Here is a 6,262-nt window from a genome sequence, read left to right as displayed (position 1 = left end):
CCTGACAAAAAAAAAAAAAAAAAAAAAAAAAAGAACTCATAAAACATTCTCCTTTCCTTTTGAAGGCTTTGTTACATTGTTATCATTGAGCAGTCTTTTACTATTAAACATAAATGGTCAATGGTGACAAACAGATTTGAGACCTTCCATCACTGAGTCAGAATGAAGTGGTATGTGTTAGGGATAATATTTATTTAGCCTTCTGAGATTTCTAGGCAGACTCATTGGCCCTGCCAGCTCCAACATCTTTCTTGTTCACAGCTTTGATGACTCTCACAGCAATTGTCTGCCTCTTGCCAGGAAAAAAACAAACAAAAAAGAACCTAGGGAAGGAGAGTCAGCAATGCTCTCAACACACATGGAATTTCCTGGGACCATATCAACAATGCATCCATCACCAAATTTCAAGAATTTAGTCATTTTCCAGCCTCTTACCAGATGTGATGTTTTCTTTAAGCTCAGTAAACTTTAATGCCATGTGAGCTGTGTGACAATCCAATACAATGGCATACTCATTATTGATTTGACCTGAATAACTCAGGCTAATCACCTGAGCAATAGAGCCATCTGATTCCATTGGTGGGTCATTTTGTCTGTGTAAAGCAATGTTGTCATGTCTAACATCTTTGAAAGACATGTTCTTTATATAGAAACACACCGTCCCCAGTAAGAGCTTCACTTAAAGCTTCATAGTATGCATTTCAGCAGACTGAACTTCTATTTTGATATTGACTGGAGGAAAGGTAACTGCCGTGTCAGATTTGAGGACATCTATATTCATTCAGCCTACAGGGACAGTGCCAATACCACCAATTTTATAGACATTCTGGAGGGGCAATCCTTAAGGCTTGCCAGTTTGACAAGTTGATGGTAAAATACAATCCTAAGATCCCAGCAGGGTTAGTGTAGTCACGCCGCCATCTTTACAGGTGACTCTCTATCCCGTGAACCAAGGCATATTAGTAATTAGCTCCAGCATGTCACTATTCCAACCAGAAACTAAAATAAATGCTGCTGGGTCAGGGTTGTTGCTAATTTTCTTAATGTAGATGCTGACTTCTTAAACAATTTATTTATATGTCTTTAGGCTGTAGGGTAGCTTTACAGAATCCATTTTGCTGACACTAAGAATTAGTTGCTTCACACACAGTGCATATAATCCTACTAGAGTGCTCACAGGTGTGCCCATTTTTGAAGAATCCAGCTTCAAATTCACCAACACCAGCATCAGTAAACCAATATAGCATGATTAGTCTGATATGTGCCTGTGATCCTCTCTTTAATAAACTCTGTATTTTGGGACATCAAGATAGTCATATAGCATTTCCTGTTCTTTAATTTCCACAGGAGATGCCAATAGTGATTCCATGTATATACTCAACTTTCAGTTTGTCCAACATGCAGAAATATTTGAAGGGGCCTTTCCCCATTTTAGCAGCTTCCTTTTCAAACTTTTCAATGATTCTGTTAGGAACATTTCTTAATACAAGCTTCTTACTGACTCAAAATTCCCAATCAAGCCAAATTAAGAAATATTCAGGTTTAATGGGAGATTTGCTCTCTCTGGTGGCCCCGAGGGGGAACCTGGAAGCCTCGGGAACGTGACCCCCAGGAGAAAGAAAGGGAGACCACAGGTTCTTCTATTGGGAAATCACTTAAATACCCTGGGGAGTGGTCCTGACCCCATCCCCAGGGAGGGGTCAGGATATGGCCTCCTGGGATTTGGAGTCCAGACCAGGCCTGCAGGCTGGGATAGATGCTAGGGGGCAGGGGCCTATGCTCCCAACCTGACAGATTCATTTGTCAAATCTACCAGATTTGAAGATCAGTTGGCCAGTTGTCTCAGACTTACCTAGAGCAACCAGGCTACTTACTACATGTACTATGGTCCTGTAGCGCCTGTACTACGTGTACTATGGTACTATGCCTATAATCTACAGCCTTCACTTCTGGACCATTCACGAGTTGGGCAAGGGCCTGGAGATTGACACACAGAGACAGAGACATGGGTCATCCTTTAATTTTCCATGAAAGCCCCCTTTATTGTGTTCCAGGGCAGCTTATATATGGATCCTTAACTGATAGCCACACCACTGCCAAACCCACCAGAAACCACTCCCCTGCCATCAGGAACTCCTGAGGGTCTTGTGCTCAGAGCATCTGCAAACACAGGAAAACAAGTTGTTATGCTCAGAGCAGTTCTGAGCATAACAAGTTGTTTACAGGAAATTCAGGTTTGGGGGATTCACAGCCCCCAACACTTGCCCAGGTATACAAGTCTAATGATGATTTTGCTGATGAATCTTTTCCTTTTCCATTTTGGCTTTGAATAAGAGATGGTATTAGAAACACCTGTGTGAGAAAGTCTACTTAGTTTTTAACTTAGGTGTATTTTGTGCCTCTGTGAGTTTATAGCATCATTTAGAGACTAGAAGAAGGACCAGATGCACTGGCACTGAAAATGCAGGTGATTGTGAGCCCTGTGATGTGAGCACTGGGAAATGAACTCAGGTCTTCTGTAAGAGCAGTGCAGACTCTAAACTTCTGAATCAACTTTCCAAAATCTAAATGTTAGATTTTTAACATGATAGCATGGATTTTAAATTTAATAAGAGTTGGGTTATCCAATATATTTTAGTAAATCAAAATTAATATGGCAACCTAAGAAGCAGATAACTTTATTAAGATGAAATATTTTGTATGTACGCATTAAGAAAAGTATTAGAAATCTATTAGTTAAAATTCAGAAACCATAAGAAAAAATAATACATTTAACTATGTGAACATTAAAAATTCCCATGTAGGAAATCCATCAAATTTAAACCAAGTGACAGATTATAAAAGGCTGTAATACATTTATAACAAAAGAAACATATTATATAAGCTTACCTATTATAAGTCAATAAGAAAAGAAAATGATCTCAAAGAAAATCTGGACAAACAATATAGAAAACCACAAAAGCGTGAATGTGAAATAGCAATATAGCATGACCAGTGTTGGGCAGGGATACCGGAAAGATGTTTCTCTGAAGTTTGTCTTTAATCTTCAACATGCCTCATCAGCTGGGTGCAATCTATCTCCTCATTTTATAAATGGAATAACCAAAGTGGGGTTAAATTTATACACTGTCGTGGCCGAAAAAGAAAGGAGGTAGGAATAAAACATAAAATCCAGTTCATTGAGATGGTTCAAAGGGTAGATACACCTGCTGCCTCACCTGACGATCCTGCATCCACACAGGAGAGGTGTCTCAGGTAGGGTTTTCTTGTCATGAAGAGGCACCATGACGACGAGAAGCCTCATAAAGAAAAGCATTTACTTGGGAAAAGCATACCATTTCAGAAGTTCTGTCTTTAATGGTCACGGAAGGAAACATGGCAGCACATTGGCAGACATGGTGCTGGAGATGGAGCGGAGAGTTCTAACTATGGGCCTGCAACAACAGGAAGAGAGAGTGCCACTGGGCCTGATTTGGGCTTCTCAAACCTCAAAGGCCTACCCCCAGCACACATTTCCTCCAGCAAATCCATACGCATGATAGTGTCACTCACTATGAGCCTATGGCATTCACAAGAGGCAAGCACATACTTACTCAAGTTTTCCTCTGGCCTCCACATGCACACTGTGGCATTTCACTTTCCCTATTCATAGCACATTCAAAATAAATTACTTAATTTAAAAATTTGGGATTCATTTATCCTCAGTAGGCATTGCAAAAATGAAACAAAATGAACCATTTAGTAACTATGCAGGCTTGAAAAAATTGACAGTTTTATATACTTTCATCGGGTGACAGTATTTGGTTCATTGAAATGCAGCTTGATATTATTCAGACCTAGTAACATGAATGTCTGCATGAAATGGAAAGCTGTATATATTAAATTGCTTTTTTAAATAACAAAGCACTGTAATTCACCTGAAAATGTACCACTGGAGCAAGGAAATGTGTTAGGCATATGGTATGGAGAGGATGCTGAACACCTTGAGCTGTCCTGGAACTCACGTGGTAGAAGGAGAGACCTGACCTTCACATTCCACACGTGTGCCACGGCACGCATGCACTCTTGCTTGATCTCTTGCTCTCTCTCATGTTCTTACAATCAAATATTAAAGATGAGTATCAAATATCTCCTTCATGTATGTACTGAAATATACACACACGTGACAATAAACTGAGCATCTTTTTCAGAAAAAAATATTAGCTAATGTTTTGACGGCAAACAAAGAAGAGCATGACTTTCATCCAAGATAATGCTTCACATATGTGCCCACTGTTTAGTCTTAGGATGCTTCACCTGCATCTTGGCTTCCCATCTCAACAATCAATGCAGCAAATGTGTGAAAATAAACTTTCCGTCTCTCTTTGGTGGGGGTAGCATTATTTTTCTTGGAAAAAAATGTGGAAACATATTTCAAACTCCCTGAAAATGTTTATTGAATTTCAACCAGGAATCCTACTCCTGATTTGTCTTCCTGGTGTAAATACATCTCTTCAAGATTGCAGGTGGACAGAAAGTTGATCATCAGCTAAGAGCACTGAAAGGTAGTCAGGCTTCAGTAACATGGGTATGGCCATTGTTGGGTGCACAGTGGTGATGTAAGCATCTTCCTTGCTATCTTTTTAAATAATTCACATTGTAGTTAGAAAGCATAACTCTGGAGTAAGAACTCAAAATTTGTGTTTAGCATTTTACTGGAGAAAATGGAGCTTAACTGCATTACTACTGAGATGCATGGATAGTCTTTTGCTTCTTCCACCATTTTGCTTGACGTGTCTGGTACCAACTATACTATGCTGCCAGAATGCTCAGTGACAGTTCCAGTAATATTCATGCTAAAAGAAACAGAAATCTTACCATGCCCTGTGAAACTCTTTATTCTCTCTTGACAGTATTTCTTAGCGCAGTCCTTATTTGTCAGGCTTCAGACAGCCAATGGCTTAATACAATCATTCAGAAGCTACAACATTCAATTATTCCAGGATGCCTAAGAGTAATAATTATCAGTTCCATGTGTTCTGAGATGAGTCAATAGTGTTATAAATAAAGTACAGCTGGGCATGGTGGTGTATAACCATGCCAACCCGTGTCAGCGAAAGGCAGGCAGATATCTGTGAGTTCTAAGCCAGCCTTAGAACTCTACATAGAGAGCTGCCCAGCAAGGGCTATGTAGCGAGACCCTGTATCAAAACAAAACCACAAACAGAATCTGACATACAGTCATGATTACCTAAGCAATCATGGGAACACTTAGACACAATCCTGTAAGATCTATATCAGGGAGTCTGTTTGGGTCCCATGCATTATGGGATGATGGAAACTGTTGTGCACATGTTTCTATAGTTAGAACTGTAAGCAGTGATGTGACTAGAAAAAATGGAGATTGCTTTCTTCTCATCATATATTGGCCAATGACAGAATCTTTTATTTATCATGTGAGGTTCATTGAATCATCTTGGAACACTGGTTTCCTAGCTTAGATTTTTAGAAAATTTTAGGGTTGATTTTGCTGTTCTTCATTCCTCACAAACAAACATGACTGGCACTAGTATGCACAGAACTATCTGAATGTATTCACTAAAGTCACAAATATGTATCATCATGTGTCAGGCATTTGATTCAGACCCCGGGAGCAGAGCAGTAACAGAAAGCCAAAATTATATGATGCTAGTCCCAGCCATGAAGAGCTTACTGTCTACCTATAAAAAAAAATAAATGATGAATTAAACAGCAGATTTAAATTTTTTAAACTATAAATTGTTAGTAAAATATCGAGCATCTGTGTCCTTCAAGTTTTTGTTAAAGATTAATTTTTATTTGAGTCTATGAGTTTATGCACAAGTGTGTGCATGAGCACTTGCATATATGTGAGTACAATGGCTGTGGATCCAAAAGGGGGCATAACATCCTACAGAGCTGGAATTGCAGGGGTTGTGAGTTACCTTCTGTGAGTAGTGAGACTGGAACTCTAGCACTCTTAACTGTTCTATCATTGCCTTAGCCCCTGTGTGTTTCAGTTGAAGAGAGCTATTAGGGGATGTTTCATGGAGCAGATGTGAGATAAACACTTAAGTGTGAGGGATGGCAAGGACAGAGTACAGTTCCACACCATTGACTTCAGCAGTTTGGAGATTCCCTTAATATATTGGAAGCATTTATTTAGATAAAACCAGATCATTGGATTCTATAGAACTAACACCAAACCTCAGCATGAATTATTATGAAGCCAAGTTGGGATTTATTAAAAACAGAAATGTACTCA

At 39.3% G+C, this 6,262-nt stretch overlaps 1 pseudogene; it reads right to left on the bottom strand.

Moving 5' to 3' along the window:
* Nucleotides 1-211: 211 nt before the first annotated feature.
* On the bottom strand, nucleotides 212-4,059 carry LOC126513230 (elongation factor 1-alpha 1-like; annotated as a pseudogene).
* Nucleotides 4,060-6,262: the final 2,203 nt, after the last annotated feature.

This window comes from Alexandromys fortis, unplaced genomic scaffold, assembly GCF_014885135.2.
Source record: "Alexandromys fortis isolate MF-2015 unplaced genomic scaffold, M_Fortis_MF-2015_v1.1 scaffold_109, whole genome shotgun sequence".
Classification (NCBI taxonomy): Eukaryota; Metazoa; Chordata; class Mammalia; order Rodentia; family Cricetidae; genus Alexandromys; species Alexandromys fortis.
The sequence above is the reverse complement of the archived record's forward strand: the minus strand, read 5'-3'. Positions and strand labels throughout refer to the sequence as shown.